The 24810-nt window shown below is 46.2% G+C and overlaps 1 long non-coding RNA gene across 1 annotated transcript in view; it reads right to left on the reverse strand.

Annotated features, from left to right (window-relative positions):
* Positions 1-314: 314 nt before the first annotated feature.
* LOC144753422 (uncharacterized) overlaps positions 315-24810 on the reverse strand; it is a 489542-nt gene continuing 465046 nt past the window's right edge. The window contains exon 3 of the long non-coding RNA XR_013594353.1: positions 315-1452. This is a non-coding gene — a long non-coding RNA (uncharacterized LOC144753422). The remainder of the gene's footprint in view (positions 1453-24810) is intronic.

Genomic DNA, 24810 nt, shown 5'->3' on the forward strand with positions numbered 1-24810 from the left:
ACTTTCCTTAATATTCCTATCTTCTTCCCTTGCTGCAGAGGCAACCATCCTCTGCTACCAACTGAAAGGGCCTTGTTCCTCCCTACCAACTTACTGTGGAACTCACGGCCAACTGACCTTTATTGCCTGCTGAGAAGCATAAAGTGGAGAAACAATCAATTGAACAGGATCACCATTTCCAAGAAACCATGTCTCAGAAGAATCACAGACTCCGAAATCCAAGTTAGTGGGATTTATTACAAAGCTAAGAACAACTGGATTACGAGGTTGTAGAAGTACATGGGAACTAATACAAATCCAAACCTACGGGCTAACTTTATACGATGAATCATGAAAAGAAAGACAATCTCCAAAGCAGAACTCAGGCAATGATTGCCCCTACGTCGAATTCGGTCTTCATCTGCGGAGTATGACTAAAAAGCATTAGTCTGTCCCTACACTACCACTATTGTGACATCCCTACTTACCATTTCCCAGGCAAGATCAGAATCAAGGGGTCACTGCATGAAGACTTCCTAAGAAGTACACTCATGTTGTATGGGTCAAGTAGCCAAAGCTACAGAGCTTGTTCCAAGATTCTCCTTCTCTCTCTCTACCACCCCGGGACACTATCCCTAATGCAAAGCACAAAATCATAAAACACACCACAGATCACCTCATCTCTCTGGACACATCCCATAGGTGATTTTCCACACAGCGTCTGTGCTCCCAGCTCTTGGCTCAATGACCTTGATTCCCAGGCCTCCCTCAATGAGAAAGAGCATTGGCTCCCAATTATCAGCTCTTCTTCACCATTATGTAACGCATCCTCCTGAGCCTAACTTTCTTAAACAAAATACCTTATTCTAACTAAGAAAGACTACTTTCTCTACCTGCAACAGAAATGTGAGAACAGAACAGATTCAACATGCACATGAAATTTCACTAAAACCCTCACTACTGAGCCCCCAGGGAAAATACATTTCAGGCCTACAGAAATCGGCCAACATAAGAGTGAAGCACATAGGCCTCTCAAATACTCGTCAATGAACCTTTTCATTTAGGCCTTTACATCTCATTGCATTGCAGAAGCACATCAAATTCATATTAATTGCGAACATCTCACGAAATCTACACGTTAAATGCAATTAAGTCACATCTATGTGCAATTTTTAATATGGTGCATGTTTAAATCAAAAACACTCTCAGGAACCTCTTTAAATTCCAAAACCGGCAGCACAGCCACATGACATAATGAGTCCAATCAATTAAATTCTATTATTCTTAGTCTTTATGTACTCCTTATTTTAATCCATTTCATTCATCTGCCGTTTTTTCATTGTCTTCAATTCATTTTACTCATTGATGTTCAATAGAAGGTGGATCTCACAAACACAGGAGACAAGGTGTTTTCCAAATGTCACGTTTTTAATACCCAATGCATTTCGGGACGAATCCCCTCGTCAGGGGTGTCTACAAAGCAAAAATGAATATACATTACCAACTTTTTTGCACATCAATCTCTATAGTGCACTTAATATTATTTAAATGATCATAATCTCCCTAGTTTGTGCTCAATTCATCAACGGCCGTACAACGATTGTTTAAGAAAAACCTTAACAGTCCCCCTCCCCTGTTCTCACATGAAGCCCAAAACTCGACTTGCGCCTCTTCTCTTCTTAAAGCAAGCACACTTTTCTAGCTGTTCAAACCCTTTTACTTGATACTGCCTTTTTACACTTACCGTGACATCTGTAGTTCATTCTACAAGATTAAAAACAGCACGGACTTGCGTACAACCAGCTTGTAGTGAATCAAGTGAGTTCCATAACATCTCATCGAGTTCACATTTTAAAAGTGCACGAGCGCACGTCTTCCTACTCGTAATGATAAAATCCACTGCTTCTCAGAAATTCATCTGTTTATACTGGTGCGTCAATTATCTACAGGTGCTCAATCAAATGCGTTTCATTGCGAAGACTGTCAATCACTCAACAACAGGCTTCCGATCATTATGGATATTAAACCAACATTCTGTCGATCATTGTAAACTACATTGTCCAGAAACCCTTGTGATATATCATTTAAAACCCGCAATTCTCCCCAGCATCCCCAGTGCTCACATGTGTACCCCTTACCCAAAACCGTGAATCTAAAACGAGCACTTCACCTCAATATGTCAGATACGATTATTAACATTCAATGATGCTTATGAAGATCAAATTTTTCACAGTTGAAATTCATGATAACACCTAGTGCCTCGCTAACTACCAATTGAACATGAAAGGAAAACACCACTCCTGTGTATATTTTCTCTATTTCAATCCTTTGCTTTCAAATTCGTGAATCCTTTCATTTCTTCTTTTATCCAAACCTTTTTGTTGGGTGCAAACTCGCGGATAGGGCGGTAATTGATGTATTCAAACCATACACAACATATTACAAATAAGCAATTTCGTTAGGCCAATGACATCAAATACTATGAATTACAATATCCTCACATGAGTGCTACTTTGTCTCTTTACATGGCACAACACTTTTCCTACCACTTACACTTTCATGTGTTATTATGTGTTATTATTGAACACGTTCTAATGGTCAATGGTTAATACAACATGAGAATATATGCGGGTGCAGACTATCCATGATTATGATACACCCCTACAAATTACAAAACACCATAGCGCTTCATCACCATCAACACCAAGCAGGCCCAGTGCAGCACGCTCGTGACCACGCACATCATTGTGAAGGTTTACTTTGCTGCAAAGGGTCGTTTATTTGCCCATTTTTTCCCAAGATTAATAAAGCTGGAGAAATCTAAAAAAAAGATTGAATTACAAATCTATATCTTCACAACTTTGCAAATCCCTAAATGTCGGCCGTTTTTATAACAAACTGCATCCCACGTCTGTGCTCTGCACCCTCTCTCTCCTCACTTGATTGGTGCCATCCATCTTGCTTTCTTTCCCTCCTGCTGAGGATCACTCAGACCTGAATCTGCATCCCCTCAGAGCCTCATTGATACATATCCCCTGCTTCTGGTCTCTTAGTTCACTCACATGATCTCCCCCTAACTTCCATTCACTTTACCCCTAAAATTCTACATAAGCCCCCAACAAACCCCTACCACCCTACATTCTTTCACCGTTGAACTCAATACTATTTGTTGTATCAAGGTGCCGAGGGCACTAGGACCCTAGACAAGACCAAAAGGAGGGGCCACGGACACAACTTCTGGTCAGGGAAGGGGACGGGGCAGTTCGAGGAGACCAGAGGAGCAGGAGGACGTGCCTCTGAGGCTGACAAATAAATGAATCCCAAGCCCTTATCTGTGTCCTGATATTCCTTGTGGGTCGGGCGACCTGGAGACACTACATCTGGCTACAAGAAGGTGGGATTAACAAATCACCACCAGGAGCGTGTGCCCGTGCCCCTGCGAGAAAAAGCAAATGGAGCCAGGAGGCTAACCTGGTCTGCCAGCCGAAACAGAAAAAACAGAACATCGGTTGCCGACCGCCGGTCGAAAGAAGATTCACAGAGCCAGGAGCCCGCCCTGGTCCGCTTGCGAAAAACACGACCTCGAATCTTGAACAGCATAGGCAAGTCTCAAACACTCAAACCATTTCTCTTTTGTTTATGTAATGTGAGGTCGATCTGCAATTAAAAACACCTTTCTTCAATTACCATTTCCACTCTCATTCAGCCCAACACCATTTTACTGCTACTACCGAGATTTGGATCAGTTTCAACATCTGCTACTCCACACCAGTCATGATACTATTTTCCTGCATGGGTGGCAGGGTGAGCCTTGCATTGACCAAGTCACTGCTAACTCTCCCTTCATGGTTTTACTACTGAACATCGACACCCAAAATATCATGGTACAAGAATATCAAGGACAGAATATTGAGAGACAAAATATCAAAAACTAAGTGCATACAGTGAAGTATAGATTTTACTATTCCTAACTCCACATCTATGTTCCTTGATAACCAAGGCACATATGTTTGGAGTTAGGTATAGAAAACCTAGACTCACTTACCTGTAACTATTTTTGTTTCGATATTTTGTCTTCGATATTGTGTCCCATTAGTATTCTGGTGTTGGTATTCATGGTGCACAACTCCCATTATATTAACTGACCCTCCTCCACTCTCTTTTAAATGACTAATTCCAGTATACCTCCATTGTACTGCATGCTACATCACTTGTCAATTATACCACATTCACTACAGCACCATACCGCAATATTGCAATGTAAGTATATAGGTTAATATAATATTTAGTAGGGTTAGGTAGATTAAGTAAAGGTAAGCATTATTCCTTGTTTGAGTGAAGGAGGAGGGCATGGTTGCGAATTATGGCTATTTCGTACTGCTGAGTAGGAAATCAGGACTTTGTGAAGAGAGCGAATATAACTTACAATAAATATGACTAAACAATGAAGTAGAAAGGGCCGAAGTCTTTAGCATCATTAGAGTTCCTTAGAACAGTGCAGAACAAGGATCCGAAAGTCCAAATTGCCAAACACAAGAGCGAAGGTTGTGAAGCCATTGACAGAGGTGGCTGATTCTATTAGAACCAAAGTACGGCAGTTGAGACAAGTAGAAGGTAGGAAAGCCAGTAAGTTGGACAGACAGTGTGGGTTGGAGCAGGGTGGCACCAGAGGGAGGTACGTACTAAAGCATGCAATGATCAAAGAGGTGGAAAAGGGATCCCGCTTGAGAAGAGAGGGAATAGAGGGTATACTATGGACTTGTCTTACACTTAAGAAAGTTGATAAAATGGTTGAAAGTAAAAAATAAAAAAAATTGTTAGAAAGGGGATTTGTGCTTGGCTAGGGAATGCGCCTAAGCCTGGCAGAAACCACCTCTCTATTCAGGGCAAGGGAGTTACACGCTGAAGATAAACCCTGATCACCCCCTTGGTAGCTTGGCACGAGCAGTCAGGCTTATCCCAGAGGCAATGTGTAAAGCGTTTGTGCAACACACTCACACAGCAGCAACACACTAGACACACCACAAAAGAAACTCCACACAAGGTTATATAAAAAAGGCATTTGTATTACCCATAAAACACATTAGAGCACAATCACATATATGTATATATATATATATATATATATATATATATATATATATATATATATATATAATATATATATATATATATATATATATACATATATATATATATATATATATATATATATATATATATATATATATATATATATATATATATATATATATATCTGGCACTTGGGTATCACTTACAGGGGATTATATACATTTACTGGGCCAATCGGGCCACTGTCACCACCTTTAGAACAGATTAGTAATAAAACAACCAGTAACTACTGGTAACCGCACTTAGCATAACCACATTATGCATCAATCGCATTAGGTATAAACCACATTAGGCATAAACCACAGGGATGGTATTTCACATAGCACACTGGGTAAACCATCAGCCCTCGTGCCCCATAGTAACCACTGGTCGCAGGGCACATAAACTCCTTATGCCTAAACAGACTTAGTAACAGTGCACCACATTGTCACATTGCCCAGTGGTCCATACTATGAACAAATTTAGCCCCCTCCAGGCAACTGCCTCAACTCATAGGCATCTAACATGTACTTTCCCGCTGGGCCCACATATTATTATGAGCAAGTCATGCCTCCAATCATCAGGAGACGTGCAGCTGCCCGTGACTATGCAGTGCAACTGCGACAATGTGAGGATCGTGGGGGTTCACTTTGGCGCTCCCAAAATGCTGGCAATCCAGATGTCCCCAATGCTATGCCTCTCTTTAGGTTTGCAGAAAATAAGGAGTTAGGTCCCGGGACACAGGGTCAGCTGGACCATAGAATAATTTATAAAAAGAGAAATGCTGGCCCTGCGATTTTTGATAGCTATATTTTGAGCAACAAACCAAATCCTTGTTATGATTTGTATGGTCGAATTTATTTAAACCATTTACTTTTTCATATAAATCTCATTAAGTTAAAGCATTGGTTGCATGAGAAAAACACTACGTACATACAATTTATACAAAAACATTTGACAAAGAATTTTAACAAAAATACATAAATACATATGACAAAATGACATCCAATCATTTAGTGTACATAAATATACCCTGGATTGGTTTGGAGTGCACTTGGGAGCGTGTGTTTCTTCAAGATCACCAACATTTAGAACATAAAAACGAACATAAAAACGAACTGAAACCGGCTAGAAGTTAGAAAAACAGGGGAGCTGCATTTAAACAGCCCAAGCGCCAACAATAAGGTGCAATAAGACGTGTCCACCGCCGGCTGGCGGGTGGGAGCTGATTTTTGTCCCACGCACGGCTGTTTCGAATATTTACCAAACAGAAGTGCAGACTACTGGTTTGAAGAACCGAATCTACATTGACTGAATAAGATCTCTTGAAAATTGAAAACCCGCTGCCAACTTGAAAATAAAGAAGAATAATACGAGAAAGCCCTGATGAGAACTTGCCAAATGCCAGAGCGAGTTCGAAACGCGTCGGCAATAGCAGAAAGGAATTGGCAATAGCAGAAAGAATTCAAGTTTATTTATCAGACAATTGAAAATTTGTATTTGTTACAATTCATTTTGTTTTCTTTTCCTTACTGCAAATAGCTTCATTGCTTAATACTACATAACGACTGATGCTTCTCGTATGACCGTATTTGTATATTTATGTACACTAAATGATTGGATGTCATTTTGTCATATGTATTTATGTATTTTTGTTAAAATTCTTTGTCAAATGTTTTTGTATAAATTGTATGTACGTAGTGTTTTTCTCATGCAACCAATGCTTTAACTTAATGAGATTTATATGAAAAAGTAAATGGTTTAAATAAATTCGACCATACAAATCATAACAAGGATTTGGTTTGTTGCTCAAAATATAGCTATCAAAAATCGCAGGGCCAGCATTTCTCTTTTTATAAAAAAAATGCCTCTCTTTAGGGGCAGCTGCCCACTGCCACCCATGGCAACTGCCCTGCACCTAGGGAAATGTCACCCGGGCCCCTCGCCGGGCCTCTTACCGGTCCTGCCGCCTCAGGAACTGTGGAGCCTTTCACCACTGTGGCCCGGAACCATCTTTTCAGGCTTTGCCAGTCTCCTCGTCATGACCGGTTATCTCTGATAGTCCATCTCTCCCTCTGTTAGGAAGGGGGAGGCGGGGGGTCGCGGAATGGAGCTCATGAGGCCTGTTTCTTTCCCCTTGAGATCACGGGTCGAGGAGCCCGCGAGGCACCGGATCTACTTCGTCGCTGGGCCCCGCCCACAACCAGGCCTTGCACTGCCTGGCTTCCGGCCTCTCCTGTTTACTTCCTCGCAGGCTGGCCCCACTCATGGTTAGGCTACCAAGATCACACAAACAATGATGACCGGGTGCGCTTCGGCAGTATCCAATCTTATAATCAAAGTAACTCTGGTTGCAATATTTTAACAACAAACTCCCCTTCTTTTTTTATCAAATTGGGGTAGAGAGTAGTAGTAGTTTTTGCCACTGCACTGAATGCTGGACACACCATTCTTCATGACTTTCCACGGCCCAAGTGACTCCTACCGGCCGTGTGGTTTTGATTAAAATAAAGACTAATCCCTGATCGTGGGTAGTCTCAGGTCGTTTTCATTTTGTAACGACTGCTACGGACCCTCAGCGTTACCTCCGCCCGGGCAAAAACTACTAGCCCTGACGAAATTGCCCAGAATCTATAGGGTAATGAAACATGTTGACAAATGGTAGTAGGCTATATAATTAATAGCCACCTCCTGTTGGTTTTAAATTGATAGGCTGCACTGAGAAGAAGAATAAAAATTGTGTCTGTGTGCAGACCCTATCTCGTCGTATCACACTGTTTGTTTTATGTGTGTTGCACTTTTTATTCACTGCACCTCATATTGCACTTAAAACGCACTTGTACATTACTTTGGACACCTTACTTTAAAGCTTGATGACCGCCGATGATGACAACAGGGCAACACTGGTGAGTACCTGCCAGGTTCCCCGTTGGTAGTGGCCTGTGAGGGGTCATCTCGCTTTCCACATTTTAAAAATTTTTTTTCACCATACACGTTGTTGTTGGTTGATGACATTGTTCTTGACTGTCGTAGAAGGGATTGAGACTTTTTAATTCTGGCATGGATACTCTGTACTCTCTACCCCAATTTGATAAAAAATGAAGGGGAGTTTGTTGTTAAAATATTGCAACCAGAGTTACTTTGATTAAAAGATTGGATACTGCCGAAGGGGACCTGGTCAACATTGTTTGTGTGACTTATTGAGTGGAGGGCGACCAGGTTCTCGTTTTTCCCTCTATGCTCCTATTTGCGTACATAGGCTACCAAGATGCCTGACTTCTGGTTCTGCGATTTTCACGGAGCAATTTCCCCGTTGCTCCTCCTGCCTCCTCTCTAACAGCCAGGCATTTCCCCTCTCGTTGGGTGTCCTCCGTGGTGCCCAGTAATGAGGCCCGCTGATGGGTTGCCACACCTTCCTCTCTCTCCGGCCGCAAGGAGGGGGCGACAAGGAGAGGATTCTTTCAGGCGGTGTTGCCACGAGCAGCCCGTGCTCCTTCCATGCTTTCCCCCACAACGGAGGGAAAAGTCACTGAGCTTCCTGGGGCCAACACCCAGCGCTCCCCTATTCCAAAACGGTGATGGACACCGCCCGTTGGCTGAGCCAGGCACACAACCTCCAGGCAATGGTAGCGCACAGCACCTAGAAACTTCCAGTACGGCAGGGAGTTCCAGGAAAGCAAAAGAACACTAGGAAACTCCAAATAAGCACAGTATAGCTCTTGGAAGACTCTGATGTTCCTGAGTCATCCACAACAGGAGGCCAGCACTCAAGGTCTCTTAGCAGAGGGCAGCCCCCTCCAACTACCCAGCAGGCAGTAGCTGAGTCTCACGGCTGTTCCTCCTGGCAGACCAGCAGCCTGCCAGCCGCAGGCTTCAAGTAAGCACCCAAGCAGTACAGTTCATGGGGTCACAGCCCTCTACTTATACTCCTTAGTGTCTGTGTTCTCCCCCTGCCACAGGGCTCTGCGCCCGGTCCAAACCAGTTCTGGGGGCATTCACACCTTTCTCTAAAGGTGCACCACCACCCTCTTTGTCAGTGTAGGCTCTGGTCCCAGACACACCACAGGGGGCAGAGCCAGTATTGTGGAAGGCAGGCACAGTCCCATTCATTCCCATGTGCTACTCCTCCCACCACTCCAAATGCAGATTGGTCTACTCAGCCTAGTGCTGATTCACCCAGCCCCTGGCACTCCAGAGCCAGACATGCAATACACATCAGGCAGGCACATAGACACACAGCACACAGAAATGCCCACTTCTGAAAGTGCCATTTCTAAAATAGTGATAATAAATCTGTGAACACCATTGCACAGCATTTAATACCACTATTCCAAACATACAACACTTGACCACTCTACTCTTCCCAGATCAGGAATTACCACTGAAACATTTATCAGGGAATCCCCAATGCATTCCGTTGAGAAGGCAGCCTCACAGTAGTGAGAAACCAAAATGGCTGTTTGTTACTACCAGGACATGCCACACAGTTAAGGCACATGTCCTACCTTTTACCTACAATGCACACTGCCCATAGGGCTAGCTAGGGCCTACCTTAGGGGTGACTGATATATAGTAAAAGGGGAGTCCCAGACGTGGCACTCACTTTATATGCCACATCACAGCGGCAGTAAACTGCGCCTGCAGGCCATGCAATGGCAGAGGCCTGAGACAGGTTTGAAAGGCCACTTTGGTGGGTGGCACAATCAGCGCTGCAAGCCCACCAGTAGCATTTAATTTACTGGCCAAGGGTATATGGGATACCACATTACTGGGAACTGATCGCTAAATTAAATTGGTGTAGACCAATCTTACCATGCTTTACCATAGAGAGCACATGCACTTTACACTGGACAGCAGTGATAAAGTGCCCAGAGTCCTAAAACCACCAACGCCATGTCATAAAAAAGACTAGGAGGAAGGCAAAAAGTTCAGGGATGACCTTGCAAAAATGGCCAAGTCCAACAACATTACTCACTGGAATTCAGAAATCCAAGGCGAGCTAATAATATTTATACGGAGAGAGAAAGGATTTAGCTAGCTATAAACCGCAAAACAAGCTCAAAATAACTCCTCATGAAGAACTTTCTTTAAAAATGAGAACAAAGCAGGAGAAGGTTTGACTCCCTTAGTATCAAAGGGAAGCACAAGGCTCATTATAACAAGAAAAGGCACCCTTCAGGACCTGGCACAGAACAGTATGTTGATTCACTTTAGGGAGGGAGTAGCTGATATTCCATCAGAGAATTGTTACTAGGCACTTGCGGAGGAAGAGTTAGAGAACAGCACAGTCCATGGTCAAAATCAAGGGCACAACCAAGCGGAAAGTGAAAGGGCACTTGTCGTAGGCATCCAGACAGACCTCGTGGAGAGCAGCACTGAAAAAATATTAGGGTCTCTGATCGCTGAGAGAACATCTAGGTTCTCATAACTGAAACTAACCAGGAAGAAATGCTGGGAGCATTTGAAAAATGGGGACAAGAATAGGACAATCTAATGCAGTGGACCCGAGCTTTAGAAGATCACTGAAACCACCGTCTCAGAGGTTCCTGTCAATACATTGAAAGTGTGCCTCTGTCAACATGTCGTTGCCGTATGGTACACTTTCAATATCTTATTTTAATTTCATAAACAAATCTAAAAGCTGGATTTTCTTTTTGAAAATAAAAAAAATCAATTACTCCCTTGCCATGGGAGTTTTCAACTATGATGCGGGGGACACTAAAATGTATTTACTTTCACTTACAGCCACTTTTTGGATGCCGGTGTGTGAAAGTAAAAAGTGCCCATTTGTCTGCCCACTCTAAATGAATTGGACGGACAAGTGGCCAAATATATAATATCCAATCGCCTTTACTCCCTCCAGCGTTCGTAGACCTACTTAAGTTCTGCCCAACTCTAAATGAGTCTGGTGGAACTTCTGTTTGATGGAGAGGGGACTCTGCCGCCATTGCAACATACTACCATCTCCACCAAACTCTAAATCAATCCCTATGTTCTGTGTAAAAAGAGGAATAATTTAGCAGTATGTATCCATATTTCAAAGAGCTTTTGCATGTAATCTGACAACTAACTTTGTAACTTGAGCGAAGGCTCATTTCTGCAAGATTTGACCCTGAAAGGTTTGTATAACCAGGGGGGTAGGGCTGCTGTCTACAGCATAGATTTAATGTAACTTCCTTTTTAAGTTGATGGAATTGCATTGATTTGTTCAAGGTCTGCAGATAAAGAAGGCCGTGAGAATGTGATTTTACATTCAGGTCAGTGCTGAAAGAGTGCTTTGTGAAATGTTTTTTTTACTTTACTGCACCAGTCACAGCTGCCTGCTGTTTGATCCTGGACTACGAGCACAAGGAGAAAGCCTTATGGAAAGTATCTTGTTACAGTGAATAAATGCCAAATTCTTCAATTGTGGCTTTTTAAATCTATAATCTGGATTTTTGGGGGGGAATGTATCTTTTTGTTTTACGTGAAGGAGCCTGCTGTATTGTTGTAACTTTTATTTCGAATATATTTTCAAGGAACCCATGACGGCATTAATTCCCGTCGCATCACTGTTGATTGTGGGGCCTTTTCTCTTTATTCCAAGTTGTTATCTTTATTAATTTCTCTTAACCTTGCTCCCTCCCATTTTCCGAGCCGACCTTCAGGTAGGATGTGATGTAATTGGCCACTACACCCATGTGACCATCACACAGGGGCAGCTCCTCCGCTAAGGCGGAGAAGCGTCGCCCCACTGCTGTCAGAGCACTGGAAAAAGGAAAAATAAAATGATAATAACATCGTTACTGTGATTTTATTTTTCATAGCTACTGTGGTGTCGGGCCCTAGGCCCACATGCTGGTAAATCACGGACACAGACACCGTTAGTAGATTACTACAACTGGCCTCGAGCACGAGCGATCGGCGCCCTTTATTAACCAGGTCACCTGACTCGTGACGCTGGTGGTGGGTGGGTGTATCAGTGTGGGTTACAAAATGTTAAAGACTAGAATGTGTCTAACAGGACACTACAGCTACAGGGCTGATTAACGGCGGGACGGGCTGGTGTCACAGCCTGGGAGGAGAAATTGTTTGGCAAAATGAGTGCGCGTAACGGTTTGGCTGGCTTGGGCCGGCCAAACAGTGATACGCACTTAGCATGTGCTTCACTGGGCTGTAATGCCAGCCTGGGTGGAGAACATGCACAGGCTCCTAGTCCCCATCTGAGTGCTGACCCGCAGCTCTCAGACCAATCACAACGCTGTTAACAGCAGTATTGTGATTTGACTAGGGGAACCTGTGTGCTTCCTGCTTCCGGGACTCACCAGGACGAGAAGCAATGACAGAGGAGAGACGGCAGCAGTGAAGAGGTAAGTGTTTTATTTAATAGCTTGTTTTTACCTCATCACCCCCGGTCCCTGCCAGCCGCCACTGCCATCACACTCTTGTTAAACCCTCCTCACAGAGCGTCCAGGTAAGGGGTGACAGGTATGAGCATCTTCCTGCAGTCTGTCCCCGGTTTGGTCCTGTTAATGCCAGACTCCCTTCACTGGTCACTCATATCACCTTCCTTGATGTACTCATTGCCACTTTCTTTTTCAACCTAGCTAGATCTTTCCAATAGTTTAGTCAACAAGCCATCCTCCTCCATTAGATCCCGCTTCTACTTCCATGGGCTGCCCCTCTGCTAACCATGAGTTGATGCCCAGAGTATACACCTAGCTTTATATCTCCCTTTCCATGGATTTCTTCTGTGCCACTCATAATAGAGCCAGGACATATTCAGGGACCGGTTGTGTGAGAAGTTGGCCTGATAGGTGATGTTTCCAATTCTGGAACCACCTATTATCAGACCAAACAATCCCTTATGGTGTCTGGTTGTAAGTCAACCTTATTAGACAAGCTATCCTAGGGGTAGCATGGACTAAGCAGCCTAAAGGCTTAACTTAAGAGGTCGTGTTAAGCGAGCTGTTTTACCACATACAATCCTGTAATATCAAATGAAAGGACACCACACAAGTATATATTATAAAAATATATGTGTTTATTACTAAAAACAATCCCCAGTATTCTTTATGAATAAAGGGGCACAAGCGTTAAATCAAAAGCACTGTTTAAACATACAAGTTGCACAATTATGGATGAGGGCGGGGAGCCACTCAAACCATATACTAAACAAGTGGTATAAGAGATGCCACTCGAGCAGTGGTTAGGCCTAGGGCCTAGGGAATCGCTGGGAGCAGTCAGGACAAGCAATGCTGAAGTCGGGAATGGCCCTCGGGATTCGGGAGATGTGCGGAAAGCGCACGCATGCACCAATGTTAACCAATGGTGCGTAAAAGTTGTAAAGTTAGAGTTTAAGGACACTTCCGCTGAACCTAGAGGAACAAAACTTAACACACAGACCCTAGAGATGTGCACCAGTGTGGGAACACCGGCGGAGCAAAGTTACCTCACCCACAGGAAGTGGGTGCATAGGGTCGAAGTGGCGTCGGGTTTTGACACGCAGGCTCTTGGTGCTTGAAGCTGAAAGGGCTGCAGGCAGGGTGAAGATGAAGTGTCCGGTGGAGTCCAAGGGTGGACTCAAGTCGAAGGGTACCTGAAAGCAGAGGGGACAGAGTCTGGGTCACTCAGCAGTGACCAGGGTGGAACCAGGACGGAACCAGGCAATGTCGGGCGCAATCAGGTGGTCGTCGAGGAGCTTCTCTTCGCTGTCACGTGGGCTCTGGGGCATCTGCGATGTCCAGGAGCAGGTCACGATCTGTCCCACGCAGGCTCTCGCCGTCGGCACTGTCGGCTTCAAGTTTGGAGCAAACAACACTTGGCAAGAGCAACCCACGCGGAATCGGAAGATTGCTTCTCACTCGGACCAGGAAGGTCAGAGTCGGGGCTCCTTTTCAGGGGAGCTGGTGTGGATCTGGAGCAACCAGATTCACGAGTCTTCTTTGTAGTTTCGTCGGCACAGGGACCACTAGCCAGCTGGCAAGTGACCGGGCCAACGCGTTGAGCCAAATGGAGAAGAAGGGCCCCACGCAGCACTCGTCAAGTGTGGAGGGCTGAACTTCGGCTCAGGAGTAGCTCAGGGTGGGGGCTTCTCAAACCCCAGTGCACAGCTTCGAGGGTCACTCGTGGGCTGCACGGTCAGCGTCTTGTGGTCAATTCAAGATGGCGTGCCCCACGCTTCCGGTCGCCTCCACGGGTCTCAGCTCTGCAGGGACTGTGGATCGGGCTGTTGGAAGGCAGGCAAGCTTGATCTCGTCGATCTCAGTCGCTCGAGTTCCGGCGGGAACTGCAACCAAGTAGACGTCGAGGGCTGGATGGTGCCTGCTGCTGCAGGGTGGTCACTCCTTGACCACAAGGGAGATTCTTCGGGCTTCCACGTTGAGATGGAGGTCCAAGGGTCCAGAGTTTCGTTTCTAATGTTTCTTCCAGGAAATCTGATGTGCATTGGCACTGCTCCCACTCTTATTCGAATCTGGGGGGCGTGATTACCTGCTAGGTCCCCCCCTATGGGTGGGACCCAGGAAGTGGGTGGATACACCCCCTTCCTTTGATCCAGGCCGCCCTGGCACGAGGGCTGGAGTGCCCCAGAACCGGTTTGGCCGGATTATGCAAGGGGCAGCCTTGTGCGCCCCAGGCAGTGTCTGGTTTCTTTCAAACCTCCCTGCTACAATCCACTATCTCCTGTCTGAGGGGGTGTAACACCTCCCTGCAACAGGAAACCCTTTGTCCAGGCCCCATTTGGCTGAGTTTCGGTCAGCTTCAGGGGGTCAGACTCTTGTCTGTGGCAGAGGCATCCATTTTGTGGATCTAAGGTCCTTTTAGAAATTAACCGCATTTAAGTAAAGTAACATGTCTTACCCCTCTAGAGGGGTGGAATGCTATCCCCGTCGCCAGAACTGGCGAGGGGATAGTATTCCAAATCGTATGACACCTTACACGACATGTTTTGATAAAGCCAAACCAGAGTTGCTATATAACCGCGAGGATTATAAGGCACTTAAGAGTATATGGTATGGCGTTATCCTGAAACAGCTTAGGGAGTTGTTCCCGACAGCTGCAGACAGGCTCAGCTCATGCTAGAGCTCCATCTCACATGAAACCACGCACTCTGCCTCCAGGATTGATGAGGCCTTCCATAGGAGTGGCTCACAGGTTAATATGTGTCCAGATATAGGTTTAGATATAGGTATACTATATCTAAGCAAGGGGTGATTACACCACCTTACCCCAGCTGAGTGATCAGCCAGTTGTGTCAATTTAAGAACCAGCCAGGGGTGGCAAAAGATATGCTGCAGCCCCTGGTAGGCCTTGGTGGCCCCTATGCCCTGGGCACCTATAGTGCATTATACAGGGGCTGACAAGGAGTCCATTTCCAATTGTGGTATGTACCTAGGGTACATGGCATCCATTTTACAGAGAGAGCAGATGGCCTGGGCCCTGATTAGCAGGGAACCAGGTCAACTAAGTCAAAAAACCAGCTAAACACAGGCAAAAAATCTGGGGTAACCATAGTCAGGTAGCCACCTTCCTACACAACCCCCCCCCCCAAACGAAAGGAGATAAGGCTATCCTTGGCCAGGTAAGCCTATATTGCCTGAGTGGTCATATAAGGAAGTACCTGCACTAGCATGGGTACCCCCTGTCTCATGGTCCACTAAGCCGTCCCTCACCCTTGGGGTATTAGAGGGTCTCCACCATAGGGAATCACTACCTTGGGTGTGTTTATGCAAAGTTAAAGGCTGGTTTGGATATGGAGTATTGAAGTGAGGCTCTACTAATTTAGGGCTTAGCTTCCTCCAATTATCTTCCACCATGTGTGCCTTTCTTTCTTCAACTGAGTTGCACTGTGCTCTCAGGGTCAACCTCTGGCTACCTAAAGCTGGAGGCTGGGTCCCTCTGTTTGGCTTGCTGGAGGGACAGTTCAGGTTTGGGCCCTTTGGGTCCCAGGTATGGCTGTGCCCAACAGAATCCATCTGTGGGAGGTCCCTAACTGTTTTTAAGGGGGCTCCCTCAGGAGTTTTTAAAGTTTTCACCTCACTAGGGCTACTAGTTTTGGTGCCCCTAATCTGTTGATGGGGGTGCTTTATTTGACAGGGGGCCCTCTGGGTCTCACTGTCCTTCTTGTCCTCTGCAGCCCTGGGCTGGCTAAGGCAAGGTAGAGAGGGGCAGGTTACCTGCTCCAGACTGTGTCCCACCTGAGAAGGGTCCACTGACATCAGAGGTTCTGTCAGGCTAGGCCCAACCACCTCTGGGGCAGTTCCTTCATCAGGGGTAAGATCAGTTCCCTGAGGAGGCTGATCCTGTCCTAAAGTCTGGTGAGGGGGAGATTCCTCTTCCTCCTCCATGCTCTCAGTTTGTGTGGAGTTATCCATCATTTCAGGTTTCACAACACACATATCAGTTTGAGTTTGGGCTGTGGCCCTCACAGCCCCACCAACCTTTTCAGGAGGAGACTCAGTTTGGGTTTCTGCTGTTATCATAACAGCTTTGCTATTCTGTTCAGGAAGAGCTTTTGCTAAAGATGGGGCAGAGAGTTTCTCAGCCCTACCAACCTTTTCAGGAAGGACATCTTGAATTGGGGCTGTAGCCATTACAGCCCCACTAACCTTTCCATTGGAATTTACCATTCTAGAAAGGATTTCCTGTTCAACCTCAGCCCAGGCTGAGATTTCCAAATCATTACCAAGTAGACAGTCCACAGGCAAGTTTGATGACACTGCCACTCTCTTTGGGCCAATGACACCTCCCCAGCTGAGACTTACTACTGCCATGGGATGATTTGTTTTGATGCCATCAATGTTTGTTACCTGGTATGTGGCACCAGGTAAAAGTTGCTTAGAGGGGACTATACAGTCAGCCACCATGGTGATGCTAGCCCCTGTGTCTCTAAAAGCTTCAACTTTCAAACCATTGATGATGGGTTCTTGTCTATATTTGCTCAAAGTATTTGGGCAATCAGAGAAGTTGGCAAACCCCCTGCCAGTCTCATAAACAAGATCATTTGGGGAGGGGGACCTGGATAGGCCAGGGTCCTCCTGTGCTCCAAAAGTAAACCCACCCAGATTCCTGGGTGTGCTCCCACTTCCTGGGGGATTACTGCTGACAGTAACAGGAGGTGTTGGAGTTGGCTTTGGAGGTATATTCTCTTTATTGTTATTCTTGGGACAACAGTTGTCTGTTTTGTAATGCCCAACCTGTTTACAGGCATAACAATAAGGCTTTTTCTCTGTTGAAGAAGTGTCTTGGGACCCACCCCCATTCTTGGAGTGTTGGGGCCCTGGGGAAGTCTTTTTTTATTTTTATCCCCACCCTTATCTTGAGGCTTGGTAGACTCCTTCTTCTGGTTACTGTCCTGATTCTTAGGCCTAATCCTGGTTCTGACCCACTTGTCTGCCTTCTTTCCCAATTCTTGGGGAGAGGTCAGATCAGAGTCAACCAGGTGCTGGTGTAAGAGCTGGTTCTGACAATTACTTAGGATCTGCTCCCTCATAATCAAATTATACAATCCTGTAAAGTCATGTACTTTGCTGCCATGTAGCCAACCCTCCAGAGCCTTAGTTGCACAATCAACAAAATCAGTCCAGTCCTGAGTCTGTGTCTTCTGGGTGTCTCTGAACTTCAACCTGTACTGTTCAGTGGTTAAGCCAAACCCATCTATTAGGACACTCTTCAGGACTTTGTAATTGTTTGCATCCTCATGTCTAACAGTGAGGAGCTTATCTCTCCCTTTCTCTGAAAAGGAGTACCATAAGATTGCTGCCCACTGTTCCTCAGGAACCTGCTGTACCATGCAGGCTCTCTCAAGAGCAGTTATCCACTTGTGGATGTCATCCCCTTCCTTGTAGGGGGGCACAATCTTTGTCAGGTTTCTACTATCATAGGACCTGGGTTTCTCTTTAGGAATATTGCTGCCACCAGTGGCATCTAAGCCACACAATTTTTGCTCTCTTGCCAAGGTAAGTCTAGCTTGAGCCAAGGTAAGTTTAGCTTGAGCCAGGGCTACCTCCTCCCTCTCTATCTGGAGTCTGACAGCCCTCATTCTGGCCCTATGCTCAGTCTTTTGAGAGGCAGTCATACCTCTCTCAGATTCTCTGGAGGCACTAGAAATATGAGAGTCCCCTGAGGGAGATCTCACTCTTCTGTTGCCTGGGAGAATGCTATAGGGTCTGGGGAGGTTCTGGCCCTCTCCATTCCCCAGTAGGCTTAAGTTGGCCTGGCTAAGCCTGGCAACTCTAACCTGGCTACCCTCCTGATCCTGATCTTCTGGGTCCTCTACATCTGAGTCCTCCTCCCCCTCTTCTCCTTCTTCTCCTTCTTCCTCCTGAGGGTGATCAGTTACAGTGGGGTTCACTCACTCTCCTGATTCTAAGGTAACTTCATTCACCTTTGCTAAGTCATCCTGCTCTAGAATGGCTATCAGGATAGGACAGGTGGGACTTCTGCCCCTTTTTAACCCTCTTGATTTGCACAAGGCAATCAAGTCCTTTCGGGTTAGTTTGTCATAGCTGGAAGTTGCCTTGGTAAGGTCAACTGTCACAGGAGCAGACCCTGAGGCTTTTCCTGTGTCAGACATGACTGCTAGTGAGGTGTAAGTGGTGCACTTACCTACACTAAGTGTTTTCCTACTGTACCTTGCTAGTGAGTTGTAGTCAGGGTGTGCTAATCCCTTTAATCTACAACTACTAAGTTCAGTAGAACTTAATATGCTAAGCTTTTGATTTATATGTACCTAGAGGTACTTGATGTGATCTTTCAATTTGATACAAAGATTGCAATGGTAAAACAACAGCAAGCTCAAATCCGCACCGCTGCTCACCAATGTGAGAAGTTGGCCTGATAGGTGATGTTTCCAATTCTGGAACCACCTATTATCAGACCAAACAATCCCTTATGGTGTCTGGTTGTAAGTCAACCTTATTAGACAAGCTATCCTAGGGGTAGCATGGACTAAGCAGCCTAAAGGCTTAACTTAAGAGGTCGTGTTAAGCGAGCTGTTTTACCACATACAATCCTGTAATATCAAATGAAAGGACACCACACAAGTATATATTATAAAAATATATGTGTTTATTACTAAAAACAATCCCCAGTATTCTTTATGAATAAAGGGGCACAAGCGTTAAATCAAAAGCACTGTTTAAACATACAAGTTGCACAATTATGGATGAGGGCGGGGGGCCACTCAAACCATATACTAAACAAGTGGTATAAGAGATGCCACTCGAGCAGTGGTTAGGCCTAGGGCCTAGGGAATCGCTGGGAGCAGTCAGGACAAGCAATGCTGAAGTCGGGAATGGCCCTCGGGATTCGGGAGATGTGCGGAAAGCGCACGCATGCACCAATGTTAACCAATGGTGCGTACAAGTTGTAAAGTTAGAGTTTAAGGACACTTCCGCTGAACCTAGAGGAACAAAACTTAACACACAGACCCTAGAGATGTGCACCAGTGTGGGAAAACCGGCGGAGCAAAGTTACCTCACCCACAGGAAGTGGGTGCATAGGGTCGAAGTGGCGTCGGGTTTTGACACGCAGGCTCTTGGTGCTTGAAGCTGAAAGGGCTGCAGGCAGGGTGAAGATGAAGTGTCCGGTGGAGTCCAAGGGTGGACTCAAGTCGAAGGGTACCTGAAAGCAGAGGGGACAGAGTCTGGGTCACTCAGCAGTGACCAGGGTGGAACCAGGACGGAACCAGGCAATGTCGGGCGCAATCAGGTGGTCGTCGAGGAGCTTCTCTTCGCTGTCACGTGGGCTCTGGGGCATCTGCGACGTCCAGGAGCAGGTCACGATCTGTCCCACGCAGGCTCTCGCCGTCGGCACTGTCGGCTTCAAGTTTGGAGCAAACAACACTTGGCAAGAGCAACCCACGCGGAATCGGAAGATTGCTTCTCACTCGGACCAGGAAGGTCAGAGTCGGGGCTCCTTTTCAGGGGAGCTGGTGTGGATCTGGAGCAACCAGATTCACGAGTCTTCTTTGTAGTTTCGTCGGCACAGGGACCACTAGCCAGCTGGCAAGTGACCGGGCCAACGCATTGAGCCAAATGGAGCAGAAGGGCCCCACGCAGCACTCGTCGAGTGTGGAGGGCTGAACTTCGGCTCAGGAGTAGCTCAGGGTGGGGGCTTCTCAAACCCCGGTGCACAGCTTCGAGGGTCACTCGTGGGCTGCACGGTCAGCGTCTCGTGGTCAATTCAAGATGGCGTGCCCCACGCTTCCGGTCGCCTCCACGGGTCTCAGCTCTGCAGGGACTGTGGATCGGGCTGTTGGAAGGCAGGCAAGCTTGATCTCGTCGATCTCAGTCGCTCGAGTTCCGGCGGGAACTGCAACTAAGTAGACGTCGAGGGCTGGATGGTGCCTGCTGCTGCAGGGTGGTCACTCCTTGACCACAAGGGAGATTCTTCGGGCTTCCACGTTGAGATGGAGGTCCAAGGGTCCAGAGTTTCGTTTCTAATGTTTCTTCCAGGAAATCTGATGTGCATTGGCACTGCTCCCACTCTTATTCGAATCTGGGGGGCGTGATTACCTGCTAGGTCCCCCCCTATGGGTGGGACCCAGGAAGTGGGTGGATACACCCCCTTCCTTTGATCCAGGCCGCCCTGGCACGAGGGCTGGAGTGCCCCAGAACCGGTTTGGCCGGATTATGCAAGGGGCAGCCTTGTGCGCCCCAGGCAGTGTCTGGTTTCTTTCAAACCTCCCTGCTACAATCCACTATCTCCTGTCTGAGGGGGTGTAACACCTCCCTGCAACAGGAAACCCTTTGTCCAGGCCCCATTTGGCTGAGTTTCGGTCAGCTTCAGGGGGTCAGACTCTTGTCTGTGGCAGAGGCATCCGTTTTGTGGATCTAAGGTCCTTTTAGAAATTAACCGCATTTAAGTAAAGTAACATGTCTTACCCCTCTAGAGGGGTGGAATGCTATCCCCGTCGCCAGAACTGGCGAGGGGATAGTATTCCAAATCGTATGACACCTTACACGACATGTTTTGATAAAGCCAAACCAGAGTTGCTATATAACCGCGAGGATTATAAGGCACTTAAGAGTATATGGTATGGCGTTATCCTGAAACAGCTTAGGGAGTTGTTCCCGACAGCTGCAGACAGGCTCAGCTCATGCTAGAGCTCCATCTCACATGAAACCACGCACTCTGCCTCCAGGATTGATGAGGCCTTCCATAGGAGTGGCTCACAGGTTAATATGTGTCCAGATATAGGTTTAGATATAGGTATACTATATCTAAGCAAGGGGTGATTACACCACCTTACCCCAGCTGAGTGATCAGCCAGTTGTGTCAATTTAAGAACCAGCCAGGGGTGGCAAAAGATATGCTGCAGCCCCTGGTAGGCCTTGGTGGCCCCTATGCCCTGGGCACCTATAGTGCATTATACAGGGGCTGACAAGGAGTCCATTTCCAATTGTGGTATGTACCTAGGGTACATGGCATCCATTTTACAGAGAGAGCAGATGGCCTGGGGCCCTGATTAGCAGGGAACCAGGTCAACTAAGTCAAAAAACCAGCTAAACACAGGCAAAAAATCTGGGGTAACCATAGTCAGGTAGCCACCTTCCTACAGGTTGCCTGTACCTTTCCTATGGGATGCCCCTCTTCTAGGTCTGGGTAGGCCTCTAGAGCATATACTGCGCCTTGTCTGGCTTTCTAATGTCAATTCCTAACAGTTGCCCTTCCGACTCTCCAAGGTAGACCTTTAGATCCAATAGGTGGCTTGGCTTTATAATTCGCTTTTCCATGGGTCGTTACACAAACCTGGGATGTGTGCTCTTTACACACACGATATTCACAAGGACGTACATGGCACACGTTGCATGCAAAGACTTTTAATGTACTCAGTTGTTATTCCGATTCAAGCACAGACTGTTATTTTCTCTCCAAACTAAGATTCGTGCCTGACAAACAATGAGGGACTATGTTTTCTGCTTTTTCAAAATGTCCATGCAAAGGGAAGAACTTTCTGAACTTTGCAAAGTTTCCATGGACCTCTTGGAAGGTTGCTGAGAGAATCGTTCCAACTTCTTACACGCCTAGGTGAGATACTTCCATGAGCATTAGATAAATGTGTTTGAGTACACGGTTAAAAAAAGCCTTTTTAAGGAAAAAATATGCTAACAAGTGAAAGCTCACATTTTTTTTATCTTTGACATCTCATATTTGGTCCTCTGCCATGTGGCAAGCCTCTCTAATGAAGTCTCTCTCACACACTATTACCTCAATTTGAAATGGATTATGAGCAGCAACTAGCGATGCTTGCTTTTAATGCTAAAAGAACAATTGATGGACAGAATGCTGTACAATGCCCAACATTCTCCCCAGTATAGAGATCGGGGCTAAATCCATCGTTATTTTGCTCCCCATGCCATTCCAGTTTGAACCCAGCCATATGCAAATCAGTCTTGACCTTCCTCCCTATGGGAACAGTCCAGCCCGAACTGCCAGCCAAGGGAACCAAGTAACCTAGGACTGGTATCAGGCTTTCACCCCTTATCAGCCAGGCTAGCTTGACTCCAGAGGCATGGAGAGCACGGGACCCTCGTCTGGGCATACCCATTTCACTAGGGATGACATATGCAAAAAGAACAATTGATGGACAGAATGCAGAACAATGTCATATGTTCACCCCAGTACAGAGATCTGGGCTTAAATTCTTCCATCCAAGGATGCTTGTTTCTGGTCCAGGGAGGACTTGGCTTGGATTGTACCCTTGAGGCACAGGGTCAAATACTGATTTGCATATGGCTGCGTCTAAACTGGGGTGGCATGGTGAGCAAAAGAACAATGGATTTAACCCAGATACATTGACTGGGGATGAATATTTGATTTGCTCTGCATTCTGTCCATCATCTGTGTGTCTTTTGCTTTCTTGCCATAAGTGTGCCGGATATGCCCAGACATGGGTCCCGGGCTCACTGTGCCACTGGATTCAAGCTAGCCGCCTGGCTGATGAGGGGTGATGCCCCAAAACTGGTTCCAGGATGCTTATTTCCAGTCCATGGAGGACTTGACTTGGCAGTTTGGGCTGGACTGTTCCCATGAGCACAGGGTCGAGACTGATTTACATATGGCTGGATCTAAACTGGGGTGGCATGGTGAGCGAATCCGGTCCTTGGTAGCTTGTTTCCGGTCCAGGGAAGGCATGGCTTGGCAGTTCGGGCTGGACTGTTCCCATGAGGCACAGGGTCAGACTGATTTGCATATAGCCATGTCTGAACTGGGGTGGCAGAGTGGGCTAAAGAACGGTGATGGATCAAACCCAGATCTTTTGACTGGGTGTGAGTGTTTGATTGGTTCAGATGCTCCGTCCATCACCACCTCCTTTTGTACTAAGATAACCTACTTGGGCAAAAACCCTTCAAGGAAATCTGTAGGCTGCTTGGAAACTGATTGACTGCTGTAGAAATGGACTGCATCTCCTAGAGAAGCATGCCTTGTGGACTTCAGCCCACCTACCTGGTGACTAGAGAAGCAGTGGAAGAGACATGTGTCCTAACCATGCTGGAGGACCTTCACCTACCTTGATGGAAGATAAACTGATGGTGGAAAAGGAGTGGGAGTGTGCCCTGCAGGAGTATTCTGTTTAGAAAAGCAGACCACAGCTGTGCAGAATGGGCAACAAGTCAAAATCAACATGTCAAGTTTGCAGTTTACGAGGCCCCTGGAGGGTGGTGGAACCCATCATTAGGTAGTCAACAAAAATGCCCAAGAACAGAAGAGCACCTGTTCAGCTACCTACTAGTATCTAAGTAATTAAAAAAGGCTCTGGGTTGACCTGAACCTGGCAGAAGCTAATGGGTTCTGAGGGTTGCTAGGCAACTGAAGTAAACAAGGTGGGCACTGCAGATGACCCTTGACTTCTGTAGTGAAAAACTTGAGCCGGCTTGTTAGATCTCAAGTTAAAAGTTAAAATCTATTATTAAGGGTAGTATGCGTTGAGTTTATCTTAGTCATGGTTGAATAAATATATGGAAATGGGCAGCAGAAACTTTTTGCCAGGCCCCCTAGCTAACTATTTTCACACTGAGTGCAGGATCATTGAGCCTTGTTCTCCAGAATTATTCCACTGACTGCCTTATAGGTGACGGAGCGGGGTCTATAACACTGACCCACTTCTGCCTGCCCAAACACACATAAATGCAGAAGGGGGTCTCGATGCAGTGTAGGGTTGCCACCTTGCTCCATGTTGTTTGATGACATTATCATTTCTAGGCTTTCTGGTACAAATCATTGTTATAGGGTTCAATTGGTACTTTAGATTCAAACAGTTCAATTGGTTCACTAGCAACCCTGAGCGTAGTGTGCGTAGCGGGGCTACGCGGAGTGCCATGGAGTCAGAAACAAACTCTGCGGCACTCCACGTAGCTCCGCTATGCCACCCGCCTCCCACCTCCCTTATTACCAACTGATAAACAATGAAAAAAAAATCCTTTAAAGTAAAATTATTCCCTCCTCCTCTCCATGGTTGTTTCTGGGAAAACTGTGCATGCACATTCGCCCGCGCATAACACGGAGTAGGCAAATCTCTGCACACTCCATGGGCGGAGCGGAGTTCTCCGCCCATAGTTATTCACTAGAAGCAGACCATTCCCAGAATACAGTAGGTTGTCACAGCCAACTGTCTGATCCTTAGCTGCAGCCTGCAAATTTGAGGCTGAGGAATGAGACTGGTAGCAGAGACTCTTGTGGGAATTTGACTGACTTGATTTGTTCACATTGGGGTATGTTACATGGTTAGTGATA

This window comes from Lissotriton helveticus, chromosome 5_1 (genome assembly GCF_964261635.1).
Source record: "Lissotriton helveticus chromosome 5_1, aLisHel1.1, whole genome shotgun sequence".
Taxonomy (NCBI): domain Eukaryota; kingdom Metazoa; phylum Chordata; class Amphibia; order Caudata; family Salamandridae; genus Lissotriton; species Lissotriton helveticus.